Here is a 19,669-nt window from a genome sequence, read left to right on the forward strand (position 1 = left end):
CCTTTGGGCAGGAGGCTTCCTGGTGGAGTGTGGTGCCTCCAGGTACCTGGCAGCAGAGCTAGACTCAACAACCCACAGACTGAGAGCTCAGTGTCTTCGGGCTGAGGCTTACTGTGGAATGGGGTACCTTTGGGCACTTATCAACAGAGCTAAAAGAGCTTTTTAACATCTGCCTGAGCAAGGCAGAGGCCGAGAGGCCAGAGAAAGGTGTGCCTATGGGCATAGCTGAGAAGAGGCTGCTCTGATGGAAGAGCTGTAAACTGAGCATTTCAGAACCCAAAGTTTAACCTGTTAGTTCTGTAATAAACTCTGTAATGGTGGTACTGTCTGTGAGTTCTGTGTGGCCACTGCAACAAACTATCAAACTCAGCAGAGAATGCCATGGGAGGGATGGCTGGTGTCAGAACTGGTAAAAAATGTTGGAAGGTGGAAGCATGACTGACTTCCGCCTTGGGCTGTTTTGATTCTCCTTCCCCCTCGTCAAGTTAGAGAAGGTCAGACGTTGCTGCCATGTCATTTTTACACCCCCCCATAAGGTTTCATCCTCAGAAAAAAGATGAACCTAAAGTAAACCCACACCATTTGAAGTTTTGGGGCCATAGTCTCGTGTGACAACTCAGTCAATTGGCTTAATATAGTTCACAAAGTTTATGTTCTACATCCTATTTTAGTGAGTAGTGTCTAGGGTCTTAAAAGCTTGTGAGCAGCAATCTAACATACAACTATCAGTCTCACCTCATCCAGAGCAAAAGAGAAAGAAGGAAACCAAAGACTCAGAGAAGAAACTAGTCTACCGAACTAACAGTTCACATGAACCACGGCCTCAACTACCCTGAAACCAGAAGAAATAGATGGTGCCTGGCTACCACTATCAACCGTTCTGATCAGGGCCACAATAGATGGATCTTGATAGAAGGGGAGAAAAATGTAGAACAGAACTCAAACTCTCAAAAAGTCCAGACTTAATAGGCTGGTTGAGACTAGAGGGCTTCCCAAGGCTATTACCTTGAGATACTCCATATGCCTTGAACTGAAACTATCCCAAAAGCATTGGTTAGCTAAATAACAGATTAACTCATAAAATACAGAAGTGAGTGCTGCACACCTTTAAAAAATCATCTATGTGAAACCAAATGGTCACTGATTAAAGCAAAGAGGAAAGGGTACCGGGACAGGGAAACAAGATTACAGGAAGCGAGACATCCAGAAGGGAATTAGTTTTTTAAGAATGCTAAAACATTGTGAAAAACGTAACCAATGTCTCTATAAACAATTTGTGTAGTAACTGTTAAATGAGAACCTAATTTACTGCGTAAACTTTCACTGAAAACACAATATTATTTTAAAAAAAGAAAAAGTAAACCCGCCCCATCCCCACAACTCACCTCCAAAGGACTAAAAGGAAATTTGTCTTCCTGTCTCAGAACAGAGAACAGACTCTTAAGCACTTATAACCACAAGCAACCACACACATATTTGCAATCCAAATGCATACCATTTGAGTGGCTCAAAATACTGCAATGAATGGATTTCGTTTAAAATGTCCCCAAATTGTAGTGCCTTGAGGCACCTGGAAAAAAGCAAAAGCATATCCTCTTGAAGCAATGCACTTCCATCTTGGGCCTCAAATTATACCCACAAATATATTTTCCAGGGAAAATAAGCAGTTTACAGTCAAAATCTCTCAAATGATAAATTGGAAAGGATAAAAAACAAAAACTCACACCCAGGCTTAGCATGTGAAATTTCAGAAAAACAAAAACAAGAATTCAAAAGTAGCCAGATGTAAAAAAGACAGATTCACTTAAAAGAATAACTGTCAGGAAGCTGATTTACCAATAGCAACAATGGAAACCAGAAGAAACTGGAATTATTTCTTTCAAGGGTTTAAAAAATAACTGCCAACCCATAATTCTATACCAAATGAAATGGTTATCAAAAACAAGAATGCAATAAAGAAACTTATTTCACTTATTTGTAGAAATTGAGTTTACTACAAAAAAAATCTCATTAAAGAAAATTCTTCAGAAAAAAAAAAAAGTCATCTCCAGAAAGAAAGTAATCCAGATGGAAAATCTGAGATCCACGGAGGAATCAAGAACATAAAAAGCTGGAACTGACAGCAAGTACAGGGGCTCAAGGCCACCATTTTTTTGCTATCCAGACTGAAGGGCAAAGAAGCAAGCTGACAGCAAGAGAGAATGTAGCAGATACACGAAGGAAAGAGGAGAAAGGTCCTCACAGCATTGTAAGCTCTTGGTTCCACCTGTTCTTGAAGACTGATAAAATACTGCTCTGGAAACTGAGAAATACCCCACTGTCCTTATAATTAATTCTACTTTTCACTTAAAAAAGGTAGAAAGAAGAAAGACAGGAAATTAAATACAACGCATACATTTATAAAAAAGATTGTCAACTGCTGGTTCTCTGAAAAGGCTAAGAAAACACGTAAAACCTCTGGCAAGACCAATGAAGGAAAAAAATAGAGAAGGCACAACAAACACTAGGAATTACAAAGGGGGCATAATTAGACAGCATAAATTAAAATGACAATAAAAGAACGTTTCGAGCACCTTTATTTAAAATGCAGACAAAATGGATAAATTCCTAAAAATATCTCTAAAAACTGACCTAAGTAGAAGAAGGAATCCTAAACAAAACCATTAAAAAAACAGAATACACACTTTTAAGTCTTCCCCAAAAGAAAAAAGGACTAAAAAGGCAGTTGGACAGAAAGAAGTTCAACAAAACTTTGAAGAAATAAATCATTCAGTCTTAAACCATTTTTTTCAGGGAAGGAAAAAAAAAATGACTAGTTTTTTTTTTGAGGCTGACAGAATCCGGATATCAAAACCTATAAGGACAATGTAAGAAATAAAAAGTATGGGCCAATTCCACCTGTAAATATAGACGTAAAAAATCTTAAAATAATGAACTAAATCCAGATACATATTTTAAAAAAGACCATCATGGCAAAGTTAGGTTCATTCCAGCAATGCAGGGTGATTCAACACTAGAAAATCCATAAATGTCATTCACCACATAAACAGAATAAAAGAGGAAAGCCATATGATCTTCTCACAGATGCAGAAAAAACATCTGATAAAATCCAGTACTCATTCACATACCAAAAAATCTTAGACAACTACGAATAGAAGTGTCTTTAACCTACAAAGAGTATCTATAAAAACCAACAGCAAACGGCATTCTTAACAGTGAAACATAGGAAGCACTTCCTTTAAAAATTAGGTGCAACACAAGATGCTCACTATTAACACTTGTATTTAACACTATACTGGAAGTCCTAACTAGCATAGAAAGGTGAGAAAAATAAAAGGTGGTCTCATTTCCATTAGAAAGGAAGAAACCATTTTCATTTGGAATAGTTTAGTTGACTACACAGAAAACCCAAAAACATTCAGATGAATTATTAGAATTAATAATTTAGTAAGATGGCTGAACAAAGATCTATATACCAAAAAAAAAAAAAAAAACTTGCATCAGCAAACAGAAAAAGAGGAAAAATATACCATTTACAATAATAACAAAAACGAGGTATCTAAATTGTTAAATCTAACAGAAGGTTTTATATACCCTGGGTAGTGCAAATGGTTAACGTGATCAGTTGCTAACCAAAAGGTTGGAGGTTCAACTTCACCCAGAGGTACCCAGGAAGAAAGGCCTGGTGAATTACTTCTGAGAAATCAGCCACTGAAAATCCTATGGAGCACAGTCCTACTCTGATACACATGAGGTCATCATGAGTCAGAATCAACTCCACAGTAACTGGTTTGTTTTTTAATGGAGAAAAAGAAAAATTTACTGAAATAAATATTAAAAGATCTAAATAGAAAGATGAACCATGTTCAAGGATAAGGAAGGCTCTATATCATAAAAGAATTAAATACATGTGTAGATTAAAAGCTACAGAGCTCTTAGACTCATATGCAAGGCAAGTCTCACTCTTTAAAAAAAATGGCTAAAAAATAGATATTTTTGCAATTGGTATAAACTTAGTCACTAATCACAGGTGTTTTATTTTAATTAAATTGTACTAATAGTAGATGTGGCACTTTAGGATTCTGACAGCTGTGATAAACAAATATGAGTGAAGAACAAGTGATTGGTACATGGCTCAGTTCTGACTAATTAACGGGCTGTGGTCCCAACTGGTTCAAAGGTCAGTCAGTGCTGCACACTCACCACAATTTAAATTCTGAGATCCATTCCCGCAAGTGAAGAAATGTTGCCAAAATTTTACACTATACATAAGGTTTTTGATTCCTGGTAATTATTTATCAACATTACCAAAACAATGTCTCCTTAAAAGTCACCCAAAAAATGTAGACATTTATTCCAAATACAAATTGCACTAGCAAGGAGAAGAAAAGGCAAAACACATTCATAGTACAATGATCGGATGTTACGAATTCTCATATTAGGCTAAAAGGGCATTTTAGTGGGCCTATTTTTGTTTTTTTACGCATGGTCCTTACACATATGAACCCTTTTACAGTAGATCTGAACTTGATCAGATGTTTTATGATTCTCCTGAGGTCTAACTTATTCAAGTTTAATATTTGTTTATGTAAGTTTTGTGATACCTTACACCGATGCCTGAACTTTGCTTTATCCAAATTTCCTGACAGAGAGCTAAAAATAATGATCATTTGCCTTAGTGGCTGCTAGGAGATGATAATATTAATAATAATAGCTGACCATTTCCTGAATGCTTACTATGTGCCAGCCTTTATACATACTAAATAATTTAATATTCACAACAACCCTATCAGGTGGATAATATTACTACTACCATTTTATAGATAGGAAAACTGAGATACAGAAAAGTTAAGTAACTTTCCTAATGTCACACAACAAGTAAGTGGAGAAGCTAGGATTCACACCAGGTAATATGGTTCTGGAGCCCAGACACTTAATTACTGTGTTATAATACTTCTCACAATACTTAAAAAAGACACATAAAATTATCACAAAGGACCAAAAAAACACCATTAAAAAATTATCAGTAAGAGCTGAACAACAGTTAAACAATATTAATGGCAATACAACTTATCATAGGTTGATACTTCACAGCTATTTCAAAGTTCATGGCCATGATTTAAGGGTTTTGAAGCTGGACAGACCTGGTTCTGAATCTTGACTGTACCCTTTACAAGCTGTGTGACTTTGGACAAGTTTCGTAACTTCAGGCCTCAGTTTCCTCATCTGTAAAATGAGAATAATAAATATCTTACAAAGCTGTTAGTAACACAAATATTGCTACACTACACTGATATTTTAACTCCAAACAAGACACAGGTACACAAAATAAAGAGAGAAAGAGGTTCTCAATTTCCCCCCAAGGAAACAGGACTTTATTATGATGATATAATGAAGATGACTGCTCCAAATCACTGCAGCAACTCTAAGATCTACACACTCATGTAGAACCACTATTTCCCTTAATACATAACAATGAATTCCCCTAGATAAAGGTCAAGTACCTACAGGTAAATTACTGGATTTTTGAAACATAATATACTGCATAATACATGAGAAGAGAGAAAGACGCTGTTGTTTGTTAAGAACAACTTCCACAAATCCCACTCTACCCATGTCCTTTTAAGACTAGTAGCATTCAAGGCCAAAAGAGGAAGAGCTGGGTGAAGACGGAGCCATTCCTGGCAGGGGTAGGAAAGAATGTTAAAAAGAAAAATAGAAAGAAATGGACATGTCATCAAAGCAGGGTGGAAAATGGACACAGGGGTAACTAGTACACAAGGGAAACTTATTCAAAACAACCTAAAGCATCTCCATGTTTAACTGCAAAATCATGTATGTATCCTCCTTTCTCATGTAAACTAAAACAGAAAATTCTACCACATTTTCTTTTAGCATTTGCTGAGTAAATAGTAATTCTACAGAATGTTAAGAATCCTTTCGGCTTGCAATCTGCTTTCTTGTTTTGTATATGTCTTTCTGCCCCTAAAGAAATATGGCTAGCAAAAGGGTAAATATTACACAATTACAATTCTAGAACTGGAATTTTGCTTTAAAAAATGAAAGTGGTCACAAAGAGATTATCTGTTCAGCTTGCATATTAAAGATCTCTGATTTGTAGAGAAAATGTACAAGCAAAATTAAGCTATGCGATGGTATCTGAGGTTAAAAACAAGTAACTGGGAGGTTCTTTAATTTAATAAGGCAATTCAGATAAAGTATTTACAAAGCACCTACTGTGGAAAGTGCAATCACAATACCCAGTATTACCAGATATACAGAAAAGTAGTAAGACATAATCTCTAACCTATAGGAGGAGTATAAAAATACTACACCATGGAACACTTTAAACACTTTATTTAAGAGAGGCACAGATTGCTTTAAGAAGGGGATGAGATCACTGAACTGGAAGAAATGAGGAAAGATTTCATGGAAGATGCAACATTTGAAATGAACCCGAAAAGTGGGATTCTGACAACTCTAACTTCTGAATACTAAAACAATTTAAATGATCTTCCTTCTGTTATTATAGAGGTGTATATTTTTTTATATTGTAGATCAAAGTTGTCAAGGATTTCATTTTGCCTGGATCCACAATCAACACCCAAGAAATCACAAGACCCACACTGCATTGGGCAAATCTGCTGCAAAAGACTTCTTTAAAGCATTGAAAAGCAAAGATGTTACCTTGAAGACTAAGGTGCGCCTGACCCAAGTCATGGTATTTTCAATTGCCTCCTATGCATGTGGAAGCTGGAGGATGAATAAGGAAGGCTGAAGAAGAATTGATGCCTTTGAACTGTGGTGTTGGAGAAGGATATTGAATATACCACGGACTGCCAAAAGAACAAACAAATCTGTCTTGGAAGAGGTACCCCCAGAATGCTCCTTAGAAACAAGGATGGCAAGACTACGTCTAACATACTTTGGACATGTTATCAGTAGGGATCAGCCCCTGCAGAAGGACATTATGCCTGGTAAAGTAGAGGGTCAGTAAAAAAGAGGAAGACTTTCAAGGAGATGGACTGACACAGTGGCTGCAACAATGGGCATAAGCATGACAACGGTTGTGACAATGGCGCAGGACTGGGCAGTATTTCGTTCTGTTGTACACAGGGTCGCTATGAGTCAGAAGTGACTTGACAGCACCTAACAACAACATATTGCCTCCTAGTTACTGTTACAATGGAGGGTAGAAGATGAAAATGTACTAAATAAATCTAAGAAAACATGTTCAAAGAAGAGTTGACAATAATAGCTATATCTTCAATACCTCATTTACCTTCAAATAATAGTTTAGAATTTTATATTAAGAAACTTGAAAAATTAAGAGAAAAACACAACATGTGAAATAACAGAACTCACTCATTCACTTATTATTAATGCTTTAGAAACTACTAAAAAAGAGAACCACTGCAACTGGGCACAAAATTTAGCTCTAAGAACTATGGCAGAAAGACACAGAGATGTGAAATGAGTTACACAGAGCTAGCTAATAAAAGAAAGCCTAATAGTTTGTCCACACCAGTTCTTACTTCCAACAGAGGAATTTTATGAACTTTTACAAAAAGAAGATACTTACACTGTATCTTTAATAGCAGATCTATGAAAACTACAAAAATCTTTCATTTTATAAATTTTACCGAAGTATAACATAACATGGAAAGTGCACAGATCAGAAGTATACAGCTCAATTAATTTTCACAAACATACAAACACAAAAACACTCATGTAACTGGCACCCAGATCAAGAATAGAGCATTACTAATGCCCCAGAAGCCCCCTTCGATGTCTCCTCTTCTAGTCACTACCTTCCTGCCCCCACCTCAGTCAAGATACCACTAGCTGGACCTCTAATATCATAGATAGTATTTTGCCTAGTTTTGAACTTTATACAAAAGAATCATAGAATATGATTATTTGAAGGTAAATTATTTGAAGGTGAATGAGGTATTGAAGATATAGCTATTATTGTCAACTCTTTTTTGAACATGTTTTCTTAGATTTATTTAGTTATCTTTTGTGTCTGACTTCTTTCATTTAACATTATGTTTACGAGATTCATCCATATTGTTGCCAACGGTTACAATTCTTTCATTCTCTTGGATAGTTTTCTACTGTTCACGAAGTTTTTTGTTCGCTTTTTTGATCAACGCTTGACAAAAGCTGATCATACAATGTTAAGACAGACCTTTTTTTTTTTAAATTAAAATTCCTGTTCCATCAGTGTGTGACATTAGGCAATCTACTTTGGATTCTCAATTCTTCATTATAAAAAAAGGGTAATAAATCTTAGATTGTAAAGTTGATGTGAGGTCTAAATAAGAAAGCTAACATATAGTAACTGGCACAGAGTAGATGTCTTCGCAAAATATTATTTCTCTTCTTTTCCTTCTCTCTAGTCAAGGTGAAGTTATACTACTGGCAGCCCCATATACACTATGCTTTCCTACTTTTTGCTTTGCTTTCAAGCACGTAATTCCCTCTACCTGGAATGCTTTTTTTTGGTGGTCGGGGGGGAGGGGTGGCCATCTTTCCCATACTCATCTGTCCTTCAAAGTAATGCTCAAATGCCACATCCTCTGTCTCCTAGCCCCTTCACTTATATTTCACCCATCCCATTTAACACTGTCCATCTTGTATTGTAGTTCTCAACTAGTTACTTGAGCAAAGAGAACATATCTGATTCGTCTTCATCCTTTCTAATACAGAGCACAGAGTTTTGCATCTAGCGAGCACGCAAATATTTATAGAATAAGTAGCATTATTCCAGATATTATCATTGCCACCAAAGAGTAATTATGTCTATTTATACCTGGCATTTTACTAGTCAAAACAAGATCAACTGTCAATACTGCTTGCTCCAGGATCTCAAGGATATAATTTAGCCACACTTCCATCAATACCTGTGTTTAGCAGGAATACATCCATTTGTGATAAGGCTAGGTGTTTCTTTTTTTTTTTTTTTTTAAGAAAAAAGAGGAATAATACTTTATAAAAAATCTTATAGGACAATTTTGTTAAATAGCTCATCAATACTATTATCACGCTGAACTATTATGAACATCACCACTCTAATCACACAATTATTAAAATAACTTATTAAATAAAAACAATTCTTAAAAATGACTGTGTGTTCATTATAGCTCAAAGAGATTAATAAAGGAAAAATTCTCCCCAAAACCCCATTTTAGCAAGTATTTGCAAAAATGGTGTTCAAAGTTTCTTGATAAAAAGTTCAGAGAAGTTATCTGTCTAGAACAAAGGTCATCTATTTTTTACAAAGTGCCCTTTTCTAAGAAAACTTAGTAGTTGCACAGGAATTTTTGGGAAATCCTTGAAATACGTATTTCATAAAAAAGGCAAATGAATATAAAGAGGTGCTCCACGTTCCTTAAGATAATCACCAAACCGCTAAACAAAAACATCAGGTCCTTATGTTTTGTATCTTAAGAATTTACAATCTTTTTACATGACTAGCTCTTCCTCACTACTTTATTTTACTTTCTCTAAATGATAAGAATAATTATTTGTTCTTTTTTTTTTTATGAATTCTACAAGTAACAAGGTCAAGTTGGTTCAATCACAACTCAGATATATGGAAAGATTTTAATTTAGCAATGTTGTGATAAAACTTGCCTTTATGTAACTTAAAATTTACAGAAAATTTGCAAATACCAACAACTGTTTATATTTTTACCCCATTTGTTTTCTTGTTCGCTCACTTTTTCATATTTTTTTCTGAACCATGTAAGAAAGAGTATGTTGCAGATACTGTGCCCTTCATTGAAATATTTCAATATGTTTTTCCTAGGAGCAAGGACATTCTCTTAGATAACCACAGTATAGCTAACCAAATCAGTGTTGCATCAGAATTAAATTTTCTACCACATAATTATAGTCTATATTCGAATTTCATGAACTGCCTTAAAAATGTCCTTTGAAGCTAATTTTTCATTCAGCCCAGAATTTAATCCGGAATCATACACTGCATTAGTTTCACTTTCTTTCGACTCCTAAAAGGAGCCTTTGGTGGCAGCATGGTTAAGCACTTGGCTGCTAACCAGAAAGTAGGCAATTCAAACTCACCAGCCGCTCCACAGGAGAAAGATGTGGCAGTCTGCTTCCATAAAGATTACAGCCTTGGAAACCCTATAGGGCAGTTCTAGTCTGTCCTATAGGATTGCTATGAGTCAGAATCAACTCAACTGCAACGGGTTTCTGTAGACTCCTATCATCTGTAACAGTTCGTCAGTCTTTGTATGAGTTTTATGACTGAAATTTTTAAAGAATACAGACCAGTTATTTTGTATAATGTCCCTCAATTTAGGTTTGTTTGATGATTTCTCATATTTAAATTCAGGCTATATACTCTTGGTAGGAATGTTACAAAGTAATGTATCCACCTCACTGCATCCCATTGGAAGTCACAAGAAGTTAGTTGGTCCCATTATCAGTGATAGTAACTTTGATCACTTATTTAAGGTGATAACTGCCAGGTTTCTCCATTGTAAAGTTACTATTTTTCCCGTTGTAATAAGTAAGTATTTTATAAGGAACTATCTTGAGACTGTATAAATACCCTGTTCCTTACCGAACTTTCACCCAATAGTTTGGTATCTACAGATGATGTTTGTGTGAATCAAGTACTATTATAATTGTTCCCATACGGCCTTTTTCTAACTCTAACAGTTCTACATTTATTTGCTATTCTACCACAAGGAAAAATTGTCCTTTTTCCCTCATTTATTTATTCATTCATTTATTTATATTGGTTTGGACCCACGGATTCTTATTTTTTTTTTTTTATGGATTATAATCTGTGACCATCGTTGTTTATTTTGATGTACAAATTGTTTTAGATCTGCTCAGTGGAAGTCTCTTCAAACTGGCTCCTGTTCCTTTTGACATGGCCCCATCATTATTTGAGCACTTTATAAACTTCCTACACAATAAAATGTTCCAGGCTCATCTTGTATTTTCTCTGACCCAGTTCTTCCTGGGATCGGCCATTTCTCCAAGGAGCTCTGGTTTCCTTTTAGTGGAGAGTGATTTAGAAACTAAGATTTGAGCATTAGGTATGTTTACTGTTCCTGGGGAATCACTGCTTCTAGGCCCTCTTAGCAAACAAAGCTGGAATACACATACATGTATATACACACAAACGTGTATACCTATGCGCGTGTACATGTCTATATGTGAAAGATACATACATGTATACACATGTTACATGTGTGTTTATCTTTATGTAAAATTATATTAAAAACCCTAAGTTCATATTGATAACCTCCAATTCAAAGCCAGGATTACAGGACTCATTCTAGACTGCCCTCTCTCCATATATAAAACCTCCTTCTCCAACAGTGAAAAACCTGTCTCCTTAGAGGGATGCCACAGGGTGGAAAAGGGCAGGAGCCAGTGGGTAGAACTCCAAGTCCCTACCCTGACTTAATTAAAGCTGCTATGCTTTTACTGGTATAATATACAGGGCTTCAGCCTAAGATTTTGTTTGTTCAACTCATTCGACAAGTATTTACTGAGGTCCTATGCTGTGACAGGCACTGTTCTAGGTGTTTGGGGTACTTCAGTGAACAGTCTTCATGAGACTTATAGTCATGGGGAAGCAAACTATAAACATAATTATGTCAGCTACCGCTATAATAAGCTCTCATAACACCCTGTACATCTTCTCTAGTGTTTACCACAATTTTAAATAAATACGTATGTAATTAATACCTCTCTTCCCTACAAAAATATACATAATTAATATATAATACCTCTCTTTCCTACAAAAATGCAAGCTCCATGAGGGCAGGAACCTCTATGTCAGGTTCACTGCAAGATTAATAAATGCTTAAAAAGTATTTTTTAATAAGCGAAGAATTTTCAATAACAGGCAGAAACATCCATTGCCCGTTATTACACAGTAGCTTGTATCAGATTAATCCTCCTAGCAAGAAAAGCTGTAAAAACTGAATTAAAAGCCAAAAAAACAAGCAAATAAGGTAGCTGGGACTTTAGAGGCCAAACAGAGATAAAGGAAACAGAGCTAAGCCTGACATCCTCCACTACTTTTTCCTTCTAGGGCATCAAGCTGCAGACTAGAGCTTTAGGCAGTCTCACAGGGCTGCAGAGACAAATATTAGAGTTCAGGACTAACAAAATGAGAGCTGAGATTCCACAGAAAAGGAAACCCACACAAAGTGAGTTTGGACAGCCTGTATTGCTTTTGCCCTCAGAGTATTTACTAAAGCCTAACCTGTGCGGGGGCAAGAGGCCAAGAACCAAGCAAAGTGCCTATTTTAAGGCAAAAAAGGTAAGCAGAGCTTTTGGTAGTCTCAAAGCGCTAAGAAAAGAAAAATTGGAGTGCAAGGCCTGCCAAGGAGAGGTACTGGCAAATACCACAGACTTCTATTTGATATCTCTGAAGGACAACACTTCTGGAATAAGGAGAAACTGGATTTAAATCAGTCCCTGAGAAGTCTAAAACAAAGTCTCAAGTCATCTCAAGCCCATAACAGATAAGGGCATCTGCTCTTACTGTTAACTAGCGCCAGAAGAAAATTAAATCCTCTCTAGAGAATAATATCCATCAAGAGCCTCTATAATTTCTCAAACACAATGTCTGACATTCATTTTTAAAAACAACCAGTCATGCCAGGAAACAAGGCCAACTGACTGAAAATCAAGAGAAAAAGCAGACAACAGAAAAAGACCCACAAGGGATCCAGATATTATAATTATCAGATGAGAACTTTAAACTGTGATTAATATGTTGAGGGAAATACATGACATGAATTTTATAAGACAACTGAAAGTTATAAAGACAAACAAAAAACAATTAAATTTAAATCTAGAATTGAAAAATACATTATCTGAAATTAACAATAAAACATGTTTTTAACAGCAGATTGGACAATAAAGAACTAGAAAATAAGTCGGTAGAAAATACCCAGATGAAGCACAGAGGAGAAAAAAAAAGGATAGAAAATACAGAAAAGAGCAGGAAAACCACATGGGACACAGAGGACATCAAACACATCAAACATAAAGGTTTTTTAAAAAAAATTCCATACAGAAAGAAGTAAAAGACTGGGCACACACAAATTTAGAAGAGATATTTCAAAACTGAGAAGACACCACACTAGATTCAAAAGGTTCTATGAACCTCAAGTAATTTAAATACAAAGAAAACCACCTTAGGTATAGTACTTAAAACCAAAGGCACTGTTTCTCTAGCAGAAACAATGAAGTCATAAGACAACGATGTATTGAAAATGCTGAAAGAAAATAACTTTCAATCTGAAATTGCCCAATGAAAATATCCATCAAAAATGAAAGCAAAATAAAAACGATTTCAGACAAAAACAGAACTTTCACTACCATTAGACTCACACTAAAAGAAAGGACTTGTCTATGGAGAAAGAAAATAATCCCAGGTGGAAGCACAGTAACACAGGAAGGAATCAAGAATGCCAGAAAGAGTAAATGTGTGAATAAAATTAAATAACTATGGATTGTTTTCAAACAATAATATTAATAAAAACAAAGCACAAAAGACAAGAAACGGGGAGTTGGTAAACGGGATGGAAAGGTTTTAAGGCCTTTGTATTGTTCAGGAAATAATATCATTTGCAAAAATAAAACCTAAAAACCCGTTGCCGTTGGGTCGATTCCGATTCATGGTGATCCTGAGGACAGAGCAGAACTGCCCCATAGGTTTTCCAAGGAGCAACTGGTGGATTTGAACTGCCAGCCTTTTGGTTAGCAGCCATATCACTTAACCACTGCTCCATCAAATAGTCACAATAATTCCTCCAGTTCCTATACGTACCCCTTTACAATGTGACTTTGCCTCTCCTCCTATCAAAAGGTGAAATCCATTTCTCCACTCCTTGATTCTGGGCTTGGAGAGATGACTTGCTTTGGCCAATGAGACATTAGAAAATGTGACACAACAAAGACATGAAAAGTGCTTGAACACTGGTGTTTGGCCTCTCTTTCGCTACTCTCAGAACCCTAATGCCATCAAGTGAATGAATCCAAGCTAGCCTGCTAGAGAGGCCACATGAAGGAGAACAGAGCCCACCCCCACTCTCACCTTGGTCAACAGCCTGCCAACCAACCAACATATGAATGAGGCTAGTCTGTATCATCTGACCCCAGTCAAACCACTAGCAAATCACAAAGGTCAACTGAGCTGAAGCCGAACTGTGAACAGGTAAATAATTTAAGTCACTGAATTTTTTACACAGAGAAAGTAAACTGATACAGGACTAATATTATGTAATAAACCAGTGGTTCTCAAGCAGGGATAACTTTGCTCCCAAGAGGCCATCTGACAATGTTTAAAGGCCTTTTTGGTTGTCACAGGTGAGTGGATACTACCTTTAGTGGGCAGCAGTCAGGGATGCTGCTGAACATCTACAATGCACAGGACAGCCCGCCGTAACAAAGAATTGCCTGCCGAAAATGTCAATAGTGCCAAGTTTAGGAAACCCTGAAGCAGAGCATGACAGAATGGGGCAGCCTCTAGAACAGCCCTAATCAACAGAACTTTCTGTGACGATAAAAATGTTCTATATCTGCACTGTCCGATATGCTAACCTAATGTGGCTAGTGTGACTCAGGAACTGAATTTTTTATTTTATTCAATTTTAATTCAAATAGTTCCACATGGTAAGTGGTTTCTAAATTAGACAGCAAAGCTCTGTTAGAAGCTAATGATGTAAGAATGGTGAAAAATTTAGGTTAGATAATGGTGGGAACTATGAGTTTGATAAAGTTCAGGCTCATAGATACTCGTTATAAATAAATACCCCATACATTCTTTTTATTTCAATAGCTTAAATTCTGAAATGTAGAATATTGATAAAACAATGAACCAAAAAGTTTTTTAAAACAGTAAATTTACCATATCCTGCCAAAAAAACTATTCTTGAAATCCTGGTTGACAACTTTAGCTAGTAGGCTTTTCAACACTAATATAAAGGCCCTAAGAATTTGCTATGCTACATTTTTTTTTAAAGTTTAAAATAATTTAAAAAGAACTTTTATTTTCTCAACCACTGCCATTGAGTCAATTCCGACTCACAGTGACCCCAAAGGGTTTCCAAGGCCGTAAATCTTGACAGAAGTGAACTGTCACATCTTCCTCCAGCAGAGCCACTGGTGATTTCGAACCGCCAACCTTCTGCTTAGCAGTCAAGCACTTTAAGCACTGAGCCACCAGGGCACTTGTTTTATGTTAGAGGCCACCAAATGGTACCAAATGAGTAGCTTGTAATGAAATCAATTTCAGGTGCTTAAATATTCACTTACTCACTGGGTGTTTTGTATTACTTAACTCCCCTGCAGCAGCTCAATATCCTTTTTCATCCTCTTCTCTAGCTCCCACTACATCCACCGCAAGACAAGGGAAAGGTTGATCCAATGCTGGTACAATTCCACAGTTGTTTTTTTTAACTTGTGAGCATTAAGTAGGTCAGTTTTCTGCTCTAGTGGGTGTTTTGGCAATAGATTCTCTTACTGGAATACAGTGGCTACTCTGCCTGGTAAGCACATATCCAAAGAAAAAAAGGCTTTTAATAATTCTTCCTTAGGCTGCCTGATCTCTAGAGAAAAATTCATGAGTTCTAACTGAATACTACCAGGAAATTCTGAGAGAAAAACAAAACAAAGCAAAAAAGAATCCAATTGAAATTTTGTTCTAGATAATGAAAGCTAAATATTTTTAAGGCCCTCAGTATTCAGCAATCCACAAAGATTTTGTTGAGAATCAGGGAAGTGAAAGGAAAGGTAAGAGACGCACTCAATCTATTGGGTGCTCTGTTAGGAATTCTAATGGAAGAAACCTTACCACTAAAACTAAAATTCTGGAAAACCTCCTGCTTGTAATGTATAACTTCCTTGTGCAGAAATATCTTTTAAGTAAAAAAAAAAATGGAGTCAGAAATAACTTAAAACTGTTTATATAAGAATGCAATTTGCCAGCAGTTTATTAAAATATTTTTATATAAGTTATTGTTATTTCTTTTAAAAAATCTGCTATGTCTCTCTATTCTGGGTCTGAGAACTCAGTTTTACATTTTTAGTCATTTGTAGATCAAATATTAAAGAAGAAACCTAACAGGTACACATTCAACCAGCTTATTCACATCAGATAAAAAGTTTCCTGTGAGGCAAGATCAATATTCCCTAAATGAATAGTGGTTCAAATGAAAGAAAAGTTGAAACAACTGTATTTATGGGACTGTTCACCAGATAATTTCAAGAACTTCTGACAAACCCTAGAAAAAGAAAATGCAAATCTAGCAAGACAGGTCATTAATTGATGTGACTATAGAACACCTTTAAACTCCCTAGGAATATGTTAATGAAAAAAGAAATTGTAACCAATATTCACATTGCTATCATTTATATCAACATTCACTTTGCCTATTGCATTCACTTGTAGAAGAAAATATTTAGAAATATAGAAATTCCAACAACAGAAATTAACTCATATTTAAAAACTAAAATAAATGTACCGTTAGACTCTCTATTTTCTTAAAGGAAAAAAGTCACTTGACTAAGAAGCTAGCCACTCTCTACTGCCAGGTACCAAAAGTAGATAAGATCAAACTTAAATGTGTAAAAAAATCTTACACTTGTCTGCAAAAAAAATTAAACAGGATCCACACCTCATACCATACACAGAAACTAATTCAAAACAGACAATAGATAAGTGGTAATTTTGGTGAAGGGTAAGACAGTGCAAAATACTGGGGAACCCAGCACAACTTGACCAAGGCAAGGTCACTGAAGCTATATAGACACATCCAAACTCCCCGAGGGACTGAATTACTGGGCTGAGGGCTGGGAACCATGGCTCCGCGGGACATCTAGCTCACCTGGCAAAACATAGTTTATAAAGAAAATGTTCTACGTCCTACTTTAGTGAGTAGCATCTGGGGTCTTAAAAGCTTGTGAGCAGCCATCTAAGATAATTCACTGGTCCTAGTCCATCTGGAGCAAGGAGAATGAAGAAAACTAAAGACACAAGGCAAAGATTAGTCCAAAGGACTAACGGATCACTACCACAGCCTCCTCCAGACTGAGTCCAACACAACTAGATGGTGCCTGGCTACAACCACCAACTGCTCTGAGAGGGATCACAATAGAGGATCCTGGACAGAGCTAGATATAAATGCAGAACAAAATTCTAACTCACAAAAAAAGACCAGACTTACTGGTCTGACAGAGACTGGAGAAACCCCAAGAGTATGGCCGCTGGACACCCATTTAACTCTGTACTGAAGTCACCCCTGAGGTTCACCTTTCATTAGACAGGCCCATAAAACCAAAAGAGTCTAAATGGACACACTAACCCAGGGGCAAGGACTAGAAGGCAGGAGGGGACAGGAAAGCTGGTAATAGGGAACCCAAGGTGGAAAAGGGGAGGGTGTTGACACATCGTGGGGTTGGCAATCAATGTCACAAAACAATGCGTATTAATTATTTAAAGAGAAACTAATTTGCGCTGTACAACTTCATCTAAAGCACAGTAATAAAAAAAAAAAAAACTCTTATATCTGAATGTCAAAATATACCATGGCTATGTGGAAAAAATTCCTATCATCTTAACCAAATAACAAGTTTTATTCTGTTTTTGGATGCACTTACTCCTTGACAAAATATCATAAAATAATATAAGGAGCTGAAGATATTCTCCTCAAAACAAAAAACAAAACAAAACACCAAGAGATATGAGAGATCTTTTTATTTTTCCATTTAAACATAAAGCAGTTGAACATAACAAAGTAACTAATTTGCTACATGGCCCATTCTAAACTAAAAGAAGAACTATAAATCTGTAATAAATTTGGTTCAGCAATTCTATTTCTAGGAATTATACTGAGGGCACAATACAAATAAAAAAACAATGTGAAAGAATGTTCACTGCAGTACCATTTATAACAGTAAAAAATTGTAAGTTTAAATATCAAAAAAAGTACTGTCTGTCTTCTTTACAAGACTGAGTTGCTTAAGGACAAAAATTAGGTAGGTCTTAAGCATTTTGTACTTTTGATGGTTACAACAGAAACCAGCACATAGGAGACCCTCAGTATGCATACTGACTATATACATTTTAATTCTACATTTCTACTTACTAGCTACATTACCTTAGGTAACTTTTTAAACCTCTCTCAGCCTCAGTTTTCTTTTCAGCAACAACTGGAATACAGAACCATGACTGATTTCGTGACCTATTAAATCACCATGTATAATAACACCTTTGGCCTGAGTGATACACAGTAAGATGCCCTAGTGGTGCAGTGGTTAAGAGCTGGGCTGCTAACCGAAAGGTCAGGGGTTCAAACGCACAGGAGAAAGGTGTGGCAGTCTGCTTCTGTAAAGATTACAGCCTTGGAAACCCTATAGGGAAGCTCTACTCCGTCCTATACTGTTGCTATGAGTTGGAATCGACTCAGTACCAATGGGTCAGGTACATAGACGGCATTCAAAATATGCCAATTTGCTTTCCTTTTTCCTGATGACAGGGCATCACACACACAAAAATTACAGAATTGAAATGAGTCATACAGACAATAATCTTCCATAAATTTAAATGGAAAAAAAAATCATTTCCAGCTGTTTGTCATGTAAAACCACTAATTATTCTAACAGTGAAGAATCTTTCTCTTCTCTTTCAGACAACTGTGAGGATTGATGATAAAGATTAGTGGTTCTCAAACTTTTGCAAACATCAGAATCACATGGAGAGTTTAATAGATTGTTGGGTCCACCCCCAAGACTTCTGATTCAGTAGATAAGGATGAGGCCCGAGAATCTGCATTGCTAACAAGTTCCCATATAATGGTGATGGTGCTGGTTCAGGACTCACATTTTGGGAACCACTGGTACCAGTAATTCAGCAATGAAGTAGCACTAGAAAGGAAAAGGAATGTGCTAAACAATATTACACTGGGTGGTTTTTTTGGAATCTCATTCAGCATCCCAGGAGTTTTTACAAGGGTTATTGTTTTCAAGAGGAAAGTTGGGTTCTACAAAAATGCTTTACAATAAAATGATCCTGAGAGAATGCTGTAGATACATGTTATCTACCTAGCAATCCTTCCTATCCCACTGTGTACATGTATGGAGGAGGAGTAGGTGCAGGAAACATCAAAGAAATGACCTAAGCTAGTCCAAAGTCTTCCCCAAGATTTTTTTTCCCCCCTCCTTATGCTAAAGAGAAAGATCACCTTTCTTCTTGGGTTGTAACTATAAAAAAACTATAAAGCCAATGTAAATTATAGCTCCTTGCTGCCATCTTTCCCGACTCCGTGGAAAAAGTCATCCCATCTTAGCAAAGGATGAGTCCAAGAGGCAAAGAAAAGCAGAGCTGAGATAAAGGGAGTAAAAGTTAAAGCCCCTGAAAGTAATTCGAGCTTCTAAATCCAGCTGTGCTAAATCAGATTTGACTCTGAAGTATTCAATTACTTGGGCCAATAACTCTTTTTTCTCCTTACATTGGGTTTCTGTTCCCTACAAATGTAGGAGTTTACTAAAACTATGGGTACTAGGAGAGGAGGAAAGAGATGAAGGCATAAGGCTCTAATAATACATAGTCATCCATAATACTTGAAAGTGAAATAGTAAAATTTCAGATGACATTAAATTTCAA

General features: G+C 36.2%; 1 protein-coding gene across 9 annotated transcripts in view; it reads right to left on the reverse strand.

Annotated features, from left to right (window-relative positions):
• NUMB (NUMB endocytic adaptor protein) overlaps positions 1 to 19,669 on the reverse strand; it is a 186,310-nt gene that overhangs the window by 88,660 nt on the left and 77,981 nt on the right. For 7 of the 9 annotated variants that reach the window (XM_010588730.3, XM_003408748.4, XM_010588729.3 and 4 more), the window contains exon 2: positions 5,145 to 5,226. The exons of 1 other annotated variant lie outside the window; for it this stretch is intronic. The gene's annotated coding sequence lies outside the window, so the exon portion shown is untranslated. Of the gene's footprint in view, positions 1 to 5,144; positions 5,227 to 6,687; positions 8,969 to 19,669 lie in introns of those variants that run through there. One more of the 9 variants, XM_064292716.1, reaches the window with a different exon arrangement.

The sequence above is a fragment of the Loxodonta africana genome, chromosome 10, assembly GCF_030014295.1.
Source record: "Loxodonta africana isolate mLoxAfr1 chromosome 10, mLoxAfr1.hap2, whole genome shotgun sequence".
In the NCBI taxonomy this organism is placed as follows: Eukaryota; Metazoa; Chordata; class Mammalia; order Proboscidea; family Elephantidae; genus Loxodonta; species Loxodonta africana.